The sequence below is a fragment of the Thermobia domestica genome, chromosome 11, assembly GCF_964235325.1.
Source record: "Thermobia domestica chromosome 11, izTheDome1.hap1.1, whole genome shotgun sequence".
Classification (NCBI taxonomy): Eukaryota; Metazoa; Arthropoda; class Insecta; order Zygentoma; family Lepismatidae; genus Thermobia; species Thermobia domestica.
The window spans coordinates 111840237-111853806 of record NC_137464.1 but is presented as its reverse complement, the minus strand read 5'-3'; the positions used below and the strand labels follow the sequence as shown (position 1 = coordinate 111853806).

Sequence of the window (13570 nt, the reverse complement as noted above, 5' to 3'; positions counted from 1 at the left end):
GGAACAAAGTAACAAGGGATTAAAAATCTCTTTTTTTCAAAAGCATTTATTTTGAAAACCTGCTTACATAAGTATCTCACTCAATCACACAGATGATTTTCAATATCTGTCAATATCATAATGCTGTTTACAGCAATTTGATATCTCTAACCGTTCTGGAGCTCTACAACAAATTCTGGGAAAGTCTGGAACACTACTTAAAATTATGAAACTCCGACAACTTGTTGAAATTACACAAGTCAAAAAGTGTTGTTGCAATGTTATAGAAGCAAAGTAATTATTTTTGAAAGTTCCTAAAAATACGCCACTTTAAGCAATGTAGCAATCTTTACCATTTTGTTCATATATCCGTAACAATTTGAGGTATTCACTTGCTGCAAAATGCACTATGATTTTTACTGGAAATCATCTACGCAATTGGCTGCGATACTTGTTAGAATAATTTTTCGAAATAAAGAGTTTTGAAACAAAAAAAAATTAATTGCAATTTTGTCTCTAGTTGTTGAAATATTAATTAATGGCCGTAGTATTCGATACTAAAATACTTTGGATGTGAACTGCCCCATTCGTCTTACCTGCGTTATTACTTTTGTACAAGACAATCATTTCCGCCTTTAAAGGGGAAAAAGGGGCAATTTCTATAACTTTTGCTCAATATTTAAAAATGACATCGAGATTATACCTATGTTTCATCATCACAGCAAAACGGATGAACCGCTTGCAATTAATTTTGTAACGGTGTATTTAGCATTTGGTTCTAGTCGGGTTTTTACCATGTTACATTTATTAACATGTGAATCATGCGGGAAGAGGGATTTAAAGATATGCCAAAAATCGAATATCTCACTAGTCTTATGTTGGAGGTGGAATGTGTATATAAAACTTTACTTTAAAAAAATTAAAAAGTGAACACATGTTCCACTCTCTTTAAAAATTCCGCTTTTAAGAAAAGTGCCCAAGTTACAATTACTTGGTCAATATAAAGAAGTGACATCAAGGTTATCTGTCTGATCATAACAGGAAAACGGGTAAACCGTGTGAGACGAATTTTGAACATATTTAGTACTTACAAGGAAACTGTCAGCTGACGCCCAATAGAAATCTGACCAAATCTGGCAATAATTTAGAGGTTGATCAGCTAAGCCTAAATATAAAATTACAGGTGGAAGTGTACATGGAGAAAGCAGTAATGAAGATACGAAGTTTAGCATTGGAAGTAATGAGAAACAGAATTTGATGCACCCAAGCGAAAAAAGAATTTTCTTACAGGGTTGAAGATATGAACATCTGATTAACAAATTATTCACCGAAACAACCCGGCTATTTCTTACGTGTTTCTAAACTGCTCAGCTGTACTGTAGTTGTTGCTGGCCGATTAAGGCTGCATCAAAATTTGTTTGTCGTTGATTTTCAATGACAAACTTCACTTCAAACTCCGTAACTTCCCCTCGTGTTGCACTTCCACCTGAAATTGTGTACTTAGGCACAGTTGACAATTCTCTAAATAGTGGTCAAGTTTGCCAACAGGCACCAGCTGATCATTTCTTAGTTACTTTGGGCCGGATTTTTATCATGGTACTGTCATTACAATGCATATCCTACGCGAGGGAAGGAGGATTAAAGATTTACGCCAAAAGTAGAGTATCTCACGAACCTTTCATAACAAAATGGAACTCGACATATCAACTCACTAAAAAAAAAAAAAAAAAAAAAAAAAAAAAAAAAAAAAAAGTGTGACCACTATTTTCGAAAATTCCGCCTCTACGGGAGAAAAGGGCAATTGCTACAATATTTTCATTTCCCATTTTGTATTCATAAAATGGCCAAAGCGAGGATACGTTTTAATTGTTTACAATGAATCTTGGACATAGTAAGCATTTGAATTGATTTCGGTTTTTATCATTCACTATGATTGAAATGCGTATCCTATTGGGGGAAGGGGTTTATGCATTTCGCAAACAATATTTCCATAAACTTCTGTGCAGTACGGAAATTTCAACTACAGTAGTTTGCATTTTGCTTTTAAAAATTTACCCATTAAATATTTTTAAGGGAATTGTTAATTCTAATTCATGATTTTTAGAATATACTTAAGGATTTTTCGAGCCTACATTAGGAACTTTGAGGCACACTTTTTAGAAGCTCAAACCACCAATTTTAATTATGGGTCACGACGGTTCTGCGAGGTCAAAATTTATACTCACAATTGAGACTTCAATCAATTTTTGGATTTACGTGGAAATTGATCAATGCATGTTTTTAGATTAACTGCAACCCTTCACGGAGCGAAAAACAATCATCTTACCTCAATCTTACAAGCTCTACGATTGACGGGTTGGTTGCTTGAGAGTTTCGCGTTCCTTTCAGCATTAACACTTTCCGGATCCGGGGTTTTTGGGCTATTTTTTAGACTTTCAGTCAAGCAGCTACTGCATCGTCACTATTTATCCTAGGATCATGGTTCATACCTCATTCTCTTCAGAATAGAGCTGGCTTTCAAATGGTACCACTTGCATGATCATACCATATACCAAGAGCGGGAAAAGTGATGTTAAAAGGAAAATTTCGGAGGGAATTTTTTCCCTCGCACTTTGGGCCCCTCTGGAGCGGCCCGGTGTGAACGTAGCCATCTGAAAAAATCTGATAAATAGTACTTCGTATACTCAATGTGTGTGCCAAATTTCAAGTTTCTATCCTGAATACCAAGAGCGGGAGAAATTTTATCAGGAATTCCCACCATGCCCCAAATTACCGTCAAACACCATGATCTCAGGTAAAAAAAATTCCTGAGGCATCCCTAATTACCTTAGGGTCATCTTTCGCCCATCATTCTCTTCAGAATAGAACTGCCTTTCAGGCGGTATGACTCAGATGTCTCCATCATGTATCTAAGGCGGCAAAATGAGGAAAACGGGATTTTTGGGGTAAAAATATCCTTTTTTCAACTTTTAGCCCCCCCTGGACCCCCCTGTTTTATTGCAGAGATCTGAAAAAATCTGGTAAATACTACCCGGTGGGCTGAATGTTTATGCAGAATTCTAATTTTCCAGGTGCAAAAGTAAGCCCGCCAAAAAAAATATACCGACAATGTCCCAAATTCCATTATACAGAGGGAAATTTTTAAACATTCCCTGAGACATACCTAATTACCCTAGGGTCATGTGTCGCCTATCATTCTCTTCAAAATAGAACTGCCTTTCAGGCGGTACCATTCACTTGTCACCATCATGTATCCAAGGCGGGAAAATCCCGTGAAAGGGATTTTTGGTAAAAATTTCCCTCTTTCAACGTTTAGCCCCTCTGTACCCCCTTGTTTTAACGCAGAAATCTGAAAAAGATCTGGTAAATACTACTCGGTGGACTGAATGTTTTTGCACAACTTCAATCTTCTAGGTGCAAAAATAAGTCCGCAAAAAAATTATACCGAAAATGTCTAAAATTCCCTTATACAGAAGTATATTTTGATAAAAATTCCCTGACACTTTCCTAATTACCCTAGGGCCATTTGTCGCACATCATTCTCTTCAGAATAGAACTGCCTTTCAGACGGTATGACTCACGTGTCTCCATCATGTATCTAAGGCGGGAAAATGAAGAAAAACGGGATTTTTTGGGTAAAAATATCCCTTTTGTCAAATTTTAGCCCCTCTGGTTCCCCCCTGTTTTAACGCAGAAATCTGAAAAAAAATCTGGTAAATACTACTCGGTGGACTGAATGTTTGTGCAAAATTTCAATCTTCTACGTGCAAAAATAAGCCCGCCAAAAATACTTTACATACCCCCCCAAAAAAAATATTACACGAAAATATATATTTTAGAATTATGACGTCATCACCTCCTATGTCTCGACGCAGGAAGGTGTGAAACCATACGTAATGTCATCTACAATGCCTCTGGACTTGAAAAAAAAAACGGACGAAAAAGCTCAAATAGGAGAGTTATAACGCAATGTACCATGAAACACCCCGTATGGTACAGGTTGTACCATGGGATACCCAAAGGGTTAAAGCTATACGGACATGAACTGACAGCTTAATTTGGGATCCCGAACCAAATGAGCACTTTCTGTGAATCCAACTCAGATCTTCCGCATGCAGCTCTACGACTGAGTAGTTCGATTTTTCCCTCTTCTTCGTTGTAACAATTATTTTTAAGTTGATTCTCAAATTGTCATTATTTTCCTTAGCTTATATCTCGTAACCATAAATCATGTGGTTCGGATTCCACGTTAATCAGTAGGTCCACGTCTCATATAGCCTCGCTGCTGAAAGGGACGCTAAACTAAAAATCAACTCAACTCGTAACCATAAAATGTTAAGGTGGATCACCACCCGGAAGTCAGCACATAGTTTAGCTCATTGCCTTAACTACTGCGCAATGAAACGTTACATATTATAAATATTGTACTATAAGATAAGAGTAATGTTTCAGGTAGAGCACAAGACACTGATTCATTTGGCTGTGTCTCCTGGTATCGAAAAATGTAACAAATAAAAGAAAATATTTGATTCGTTTTACAATAAGCACACAAGATGGCATGTGCTGTAAGATCTTACTAGAAGTAATCAGTTTTACGAAATGTTTCTTTGTATGTGTAAAGTATTTTAAAGTAACGATCTGATTACGAAATAGATATATTGTTTGACCGTTTTTCGTGTTATGTTTCATATTTTATTTAAATATTAATTTACATTTAAGAAAATAGATTTAGAGACGAAACTTGCGCAGAACGCCATAATGCGTTGTTGCCAAATTTGTACGTTTACTGTAGTAGTCACAATAAGAAAATTCCTGGATTCTAGCGTTGCAGTTCGAGAAGCGGAATTGCGGTAAGGGTCGAAAACTAATTTCTCTAGTAAGTATCCAAGCAGAATTCCATGATTACTTCCTTTATTATCTGGCATCAGCAAACACTCGACACTATCTGGCAACGCCACACTATTCAAACATCGTTTAGCATAGCACTGAGAACACCTAGTGATCCATCTTAAAAGATACATTTCTTTCGAATCTCACACGAATGTTTCCAAATAGAATATAAAGTTCCAGGATACATACTCTCTTTCCATTCGATAATAACGCTAGTTTATTAATCATATTCAGGGTAAATAGTGAACATGACTTCTTTATTCAACATACTGAAAGATGTAATAGCGCCACGCGAATAGAATATAATTAATAATTTTCCCCCTGTTTCCTCACAGACCAGTATTTTAATAACATAATGCATACCAGTTTTTTTTTAATATGTTCACAGTTAAAACACGTTAGACACACATTTCAAAGGCCTTAGATAATATCGCTTTGCTCTCTCATCTTGTAAGGAAAAAAATAAATATATTTATATAAGTAGTAATTTTTTTTTTACAGAAATAAAATTAATGAAACCCACAACAATGAGACATGATTCAACAAAAAAAATCAATATGAAATCTTACTTTAATCTTAACACGTCTTCACATTCATTCATTCAGTGGAGTATTTCGTCTAGTATAATTGGTGTCAACAAAGTTGTCTAAAATTAGAAGCTCTTTTAAGGTGATCAGAATTTTAATTTGCAAAAAAGGGACGCATATGACTCGGAGGGAGGGGGTCAGTCAACCTCTGATTCTTAGATTGTATTGGTGGCCAGCAACGTACTCAAGTTACAAAGCACACAAGCGACGCATTCAAAAGTTCTAAGAAGTCAGGAGCATTTTAAAGTTCCAGGTATATCCTAAAATGAATGAACTTTTTAGTTTAATATCCCACTGTTATGTGTATTAGTTTCAAGGAGACAGATGCTTAATGAAAGTAAATGATTGTAGAATTTACTTTTGTTCTTTGCTTCGGGAATCGACCCTGAGACCACGTGCACCAAAGGCACACGCTCTAGCCACTAGACAAGCAAGGAGGATTGTATGACTTAAAAATTCTCAATGAGTGTTAGTACGAAAAATAGCTCTAGATAGTCATTTTAACGAAAGAGATTTACAATTTGCTCTGATGGTTTATATTTTAAATAACCCTTACGGGATACTTCACTTTTGCTTCAAAATGGGACATTTAGGATTAGAAGAAACGGAACAACGACTAAAACTGGATTCTGGTCCCGTTAGATTTAACTCAAAAAAGCCGAAATTATTGATTGTGCTACCAAGTGTGAGAAGTTGTCTCACATTGGATATTGGTTGTGATTCTAGAACTGTGAGGAAGTAGCTGGATCGTCACACGAAGCAGGGAGACAGAATGAATTAGGTCAAAACCTGGTAGTGGAAGATCGCAGGCAACATCCGCAGCCCAAGATCAAGTTCTGATTGAAGAAGTAGGGAATCATCCTTTGCGTCACCGATCTGTCTTCAAAGACAAAGCAGTTGAATTAACATATTCACACGGGACAGTAATGCTACGGCTTATTGCAGCTGGACTCATTTTATATCAAACCATGAGATGTCCACGTTCATTATAGATATACTATGAAAATCTAATTATTTGTACGACAGCTTTTGTAAAACAATTTTTTTAAATCACAGGAAGGGAATTAAATGCGTTCTCTTATCCTCCACTGATTTTATACCCAAGCGCTGGAGATTACTGGAAAGCGTTAGATACACATATTCTATATTCCACAAAAACCGAACATTTGTTTACGAAAGTTACGTGAAACATGTTTCTTGATCGGTAAGGTAAATTCATCCCTATTATTCATTCTTTATTGATTTTAACTGTATCCAGATGCAATCATGGAAAGCTCAGAGGAAATATTAGTTATGTTACTACAAAATCATATTTTATATACGTCATATTGGATCAAAATCGAATAATTTTGTAAAGTTATTAAAGAAAATGTGAAGTTACCAAAGAAAATTATTTTAATATCTCATTATTTCAATAATGAAATTTCGTAATTCGGCTAGTTTAACCCCTTTTACCAACTTATCATTAACCAGTTTCAACCGAAACCACTGAAAATGATTGGGATATCCTAAAGAAAGTATGCACCACGTTCTATCGAATTCAAATAACATTTACGTAGTTCCTATCATAAAATGGTTTTCTGTGTGTGAAGACTTGCAACACGGGTATTTTTTATGGATTCTTGCAACAAAGACTGGAGGAAACCATTTACAAAGTTTCATTAAAATCGAGTAAGTTTTACGAGAGTTGTGACGAAACAGACAGACGGACGAACAGACACAAATGCTGATTGAGTTAAATGGCAAAAACGTGTTACCTTCTTTTTAATTAAGTGTATATTTGGTGTCGGACTTAAGCTTATTTCCATATTTTATTAAAGGAAGAAAAATCTAGAATACCCTTACTTTTGATCCAGAATCATGTTTGTTGCTATGTCCGAGTAGAAAAAAAGAACGAAAAATAACTAACAGGTGAAACCAGATCCAAAACTGTAATATTACTTTATAGCTATTCCTCCGAGGGGAAAAAAAAAAAACATACTTGAAGAAGATTCGAACACGGGCACAATAACTGGTAGTTAAGAACGATACCCATTCACGTGCTACACTCCTTGATTAACTTTAAACTTTCAACTGATTTTTATATTTTTATTGTGTGGGATTTATAACAGTTCTTGTTTTCCCTACTTATTACACTATTTGAGGTACATGCTGCGTACACTGCACTAGCAAACGTAATATATTTTATTATTTTACTAAAATTCACAGCTTTAAAAGTTTTAATAATGTCACATTTAGATTTTCTCATATGTTCCACTGCTACAAGGGGCGAAAGATGCTATCCTACGAAAAACATTCATTTTCTATTATAACAGATAATACAAGACGACGACTCGTAATTACGAAAAGCTTTCTTAAAATCTTGAAATATGTTTAATAACACTCAAAAAACGAATTCTTGACCATCTCATCTTTTTTTTCTGAATTCTCTATTTGATTCTACTCTACGAGGAAGTTCGCTATTAACAGAACTTCTTAATGCTAAACCAAAATACCTAAAATCCCGAAGTACTGATCTGCCACATACACTCTGGCCTGCCCTCTGCTCTAGCGGCTAAAGCACGTGTTTTTTTGTACATGCTGTTCACAGTTCAATTCCTGGTAGGACAGTACTGAAATCTGAACATATTACGGTAGTTCACATTTCACCTTAAACTCCAGCTCACTCATGATCTCCACGTCTTATATAGCCTCGGTGCTAACAAGGGACGCTACACTTCAACAAATAACAATAACCACGTACACTTCATATTCCTTGCAAGATATGATCTTACCAGGATCTAATAAAAAATACGATTATTACTTTCTATTCATTAATTATCAAGTTATCATTCTTGTCAGTTCGCATGTAGTAAAACAATAAAAAGTGACAACTACTTTTACAGAATTCCAAGGTCCTAATCTTGTAACCAAGACCATCCTCAGTAGATAACAGATTATGTTCGATGGAATATACTTTCTCAAATAAGACATGGCAAAATAAATTTTAACACTCATATAATCGCACGAAAAAGATATCTTTTCCGAAAAGGCATCACACGCAAAAGAATTACATGGCAATGTATGTCAAATCCAGTGAAAGTAGTCACAACTGGAAAGTATATGAATCAAACTTAGATCTTCATGTATACAAAGCCACCATTTTTGCAACACACGAGTCCTCTGGCGATACGCATTATAAGCTCATCAAACCACAATTTAAAACTGAAAACAGAATCAATCAGAAACACACAAGCACAAAATATATAGACCCACTGGAAATATTGTTTACAAGCTTACCCACAAGTAATTGAAGTTGTGGCGAGTTAGATAATGTCTTCATGATGTTAATTTTTATAAACTTAATAACGGGATTTTTTACACTCACTATGTAGAAATGATATGATTTTAAAATGCACATTTGATTATATAGATGGATATGCAGTACTCACAACACGACTGAACTATCTACCACTGTGCCCCACGCAGCTTTTCTGCACCGTTATATAAGGATACTGTATCCACATGACTAAATACATCTTCAACGCAAATATTTTCTGAACTGTCGATTCTGTTCTGGCGTCGGGTGGTGGTAGAGTGGAAAACTTTGTGAGTGAGATAGAGAGAGAAAGAGCTCAATTCATGTGGTTGATAGCCGCACACGTCCTGTTGGCTAATGTCTATACACAGAGAAAGATTCCATGAAGACTAAATTTGCTCTCTGCCCCTGCTGTTAGAAGGGCCACATAACGAGTTATCGGCTGTACAAATTTACTCAACTTTTACCAATAATGCGGAAGTACATAGCAAGAGTTCTTCGGTCGATCGTCTCTGAACGCCTCCCTTTTTATCTGGTCACATTTTCCTCTCTTCACGAAGGCAAACGAGAGAGAGAGAGGAACGTTTACAAGAGACGGGAGGAAGAGGAAAAAAACAAATTTGCTTAGTTTCTTCCGCTAATATTTAAATGCGATAGACGAAAAATAATTTGAAGACGTTCACGTCGGTTAGCAAATATTGGCGTCTCGTTTATTTTGTGTACACAGGTAGACGAAGAGATCAAGAGGGCAAGCAAGAGGATCGTACATAAAGAGCTAGCTTTTCATTATCACGAATAAAAAAAAAGGAAGAAAGAAAGAAAGAGAGGTTTCAGCCCACACGTAAAGATACTTTGTTTGCAAACTTGATGATATATTCACGTGATCACATGCCTTTTCACAAAGACGTGTGAGAAAAGTTGTCTAACGATCTGTTGGGAAAGTGCTTGTCACTGATGTAGGGTATAATTAAGGTTCTTGTGGTCTGCTGATAAAGTACCATCTATGCATTATTCGGCTTCACGAATCATTCATTTTGAAATGAGGTCTAATGTCATCAATGATTTATTAACATCCTTCTCAACACGTTCAAATATTTAGATACCACAACACCAATTGCAGTACACTGGCTAGTTTTCACTTTGAATGGATGAATAAAAGCTTTGATTTCAGTTGATCAAATTGTAGTTTTAGATACTATAATAGTGTGAAATATTCAACATTGTGTACAATGCATTTAATGACACATTCGACAGCTCTCAAAATTCACACTTTTAAAAGATAGTGTTTACAATAATTTCCTACTCTATTTTCTCTGTTTGCAACGACAAACACAAAATGTTAAAATGACAGCTATTATTGTTGTTAAGAGATAACTATTATATTGACAATGATCGCTTACGCTGCGAGGATCTGATATTTCTGACTAAAATCTACAGTATCTCCACCGAATTACGCAATGTTGCTGATTCTATTACGAAACTACACTCAAAGGCCAGTGAGAACTAGCATATAAACTGATCTTTTTTCGATTTATTTCCAATTGGTAAATGAGCTGAAAATGGACCCAAAGAAATTGAATCTTACTTTTTACAGGTTCTAAGAGTTCTTTTCAAAGTCACATACCGGATTAGCGACTCTTTTAAGAAAAGTTACATCGCTAAATAAAATAAAATATTGCTATAAGCTAAGGAAAGAAAGTTTATTCTTGTAAGTTCTCTCTCCCTAGCTTGTAGCAATAAAATTATACTTTTTACCGATGTGACTTCCCTCAAAAACCGCCAAATGGCGTAATACTATAATCTCCTCAATCAATGTAAAAATTACGCTTTAATATGCATAATTATCTCAATTGGAACAATCACATTTAATATATTCACAAACAGCTACAATATGCTTTGAAACCTTGTAATTGTACTGTCTTCAACTCTATGAAGTATCCTCACTTTGATCACCGTGACATTGTTTAAATTGAGATTACTGAAAATTTACGAAATAAATTGCAACGAGCTTAAAATTCTTGCGTATGGTTTATTTTAAACTCAAGATATTACGATTCTATTGCTTCATATATTTGAAAAGCTAAGATGGTTATAACTAAAAGCCCGTCATGAACCAAATATTCTGACAGATTTAGCCAAAACTGTGTGTACTACAAAATTTAGCTATTTCTTTTTAAATTTATACAACTGCTAAGTATTAAGTATCAGATCTCAGATATGTTATTATTTCCAATTACGAATTCACTTACTGAAATTACATTTAATAAAAAGTCTGACCAGTGTACGTAAATATGCATTGCATGTCCACAGGGAAAAAATCATGTCCTGTAGTTGTGCTTATCTACTATAGTAGTGTAGATGTTTATCTGTACGCACGGATAATATTCTGTGATCAGACGTAAAGTACGTAATTCTATTTATGAGCGGCTCGGGATAATACAAGGTAGGTGCGATTTACTTTCGAAAAGACTGGAAATGAAAGTTCAATATTCCCATACAAAGCAATGCGATGATATACACCAAATAAGCCTTCCATGCCATACAGAGATATTCCCAACTTATTATCTACGTATTTTAAGCGTTCATTGATTTTTCATTCAGTTACGTGCTACTTTGTTTTTAATTCTACGTTAGGACAGTATTTTTATTGCACAATGATTATCAAAAAATTTGATACTCTCTAAACCACTGAAACGAGTTTTTAAGTAAGTAAAAAGAAGTTGGTAGTAAGTATACTTTTGTGTGTAGTGCCGGTTTTAGATTTCATCCTCGGTGAAAGTACACTGAACGAATCGGTTCAAATTCCACGTTAAGGTGTTGATAGCCTCGTTGCTGAACAAAAATATAGATAAAAAGACCTTAAATTCAATAGAACATTTACTGACTTCAATCTCTCTCTCTATATATATATATTACTAATAAACTAAAGTTACCTCTTTTTTCATCTCTATCAATATGGCAACTCTTTTTTATTTTTTTATTTTATTTTTAAATAAGCAAATAAGAAATAACTTGAAGTTTAGTCAGACCATGCAATCCTCTTTAAATACAGGTATTTTGATTAACTGATAACTTAATGTCGAAAAGATCCGATTCCACCCAAGTATTTACAAAGAAAAAATACCTGCTATTTTTAGTTTAAATGTTCATGAATAGAACCCAAAACGCGCCTTCTTCAAAGCTCGACCAACGGAGTTACAATCATAATAAAAAGAAGAACTTTTGTTTCTTTTATTTCAATGATGTAGGTAACCAAAATAAACTGAGGAATATGAGAACTACCTTGAAAGGCATCTACGTTTACAAAAGATGATATATCAAGTTACAGGAAAGAATTTTTCTCCAGCAAAGCTCAATGATAAGTATAATATGTGTATGAGCGTGAGAGAAAGACAGAAACAGAGGAAGATGAATATATTATATATATATATATATATATATATATATATATATATATATATATATATATATATATATATATATATAGCCTGCTTCACTTAGCGTATGAACATCAGGTGTGTTTGCGCTGCGGCGCCCACCAAACACACCTTTTTCCTTTCGTCTAGGTAGTCACGCTATGCCCTGTTCCAAGAAAATGTCTTCAGCTCAGTAAACATTTTTCGTCTACGCTGACTGAACGGAAAGGTCTTCGAAAAACATGTGCACGTTCACAAACACTTGACGATGTAGGCCACTTTACAACTGAGCTTGTTAGAAGGGCAAGGCGATGAAGAAATATGGCATCAATTATATTCACAGTGAAAGGTGGTAGGTACTTGGTACATCATGGTCTAAGAAACACTGTTTACATTTCTTGATCATCATAACAAGCTCAAGTATAAAATCAAAATTGCTGTGAGACTGATTTACTTGCAGAAGTGAGGAATACAGTAATTGGATCAAAATATCAATGGCTAAATAAAGGTACAAATCCATTGAATTTTCATGAAGTTCTAATGAGGGACAGCCATTTTCGGAACTTTTTTTTTTTGTTTCCGAGAAAAAAAAATTACATTTCCCGTTTCACTAAAAAACGCATTTTTTTTACAGATTTCAGTTTTCCTTTTTTAAAAAATCCTTCGCCTTTTACTTTTCTATTCCAACTTTTCATATTCATAGTTTTTCTTTCGATTTTTTCTCTGTTATCACTTGTGAATCCTCATTTCTAAGGAAAGCCTAGTTTATCGCAAATTATCATAATGTATTAGCTTAGTTTCCGATAATATCTGATCCAATACGACCTTGAATAACGTAAATCTTGAGTAAAACTAGATATCGACCACTTCAGTTCATATTAATTTCTTTTCGAAACATTCGTACGAAAAATTGGTTTTCGGTATACGTTTACATTTTACAATTTTCTAATAATAGTGACGACCTGTGATTATTATACGGACATTAACTATTTATAAGAAATCGTTACAACAAATTTGAAGAAAATTATAAAAACAAAATTTGTCTACAACAGTAAAACAATTTTTCTCAAATTTTCCGGAATACTATTTATATATATTAAATCTAGTAACATTAATAAGATGCTTATTTATGAAACATGAACAAATCTGTTGAGTCGTTTTCACGGGAACCTCACGAAATGCCAACGTAGTACGAAGGGTCAATTAGCTCATTGGATAACTCTCATCAATTTAAAATGTTTTTTTAATAAAAAAAATAAATGTGTTTTCGAAAAGAACTGATTACAATTTGGAAAAGAATCCTACAATTGAATATCTCATGAACGTGGTAAAACATTGCTGTGGGTGGAATCAAAAGTTTACAAAGACACAACAAATGCAAAAAGCCCCAACAGAAGCGC

At 34.6% G+C, this 13570-nt stretch overlaps 1 protein-coding gene across 3 annotated transcripts in view; it reads right to left on the bottom strand.

Annotated features, from left to right (window-relative positions):
• Positions 1-13570, bottom strand: part of LOC145664359 (uncharacterized) — a 302947-nt gene that overhangs the window by 146560 nt on the left and 142817 nt on the right. The window lies entirely within an intron of this gene.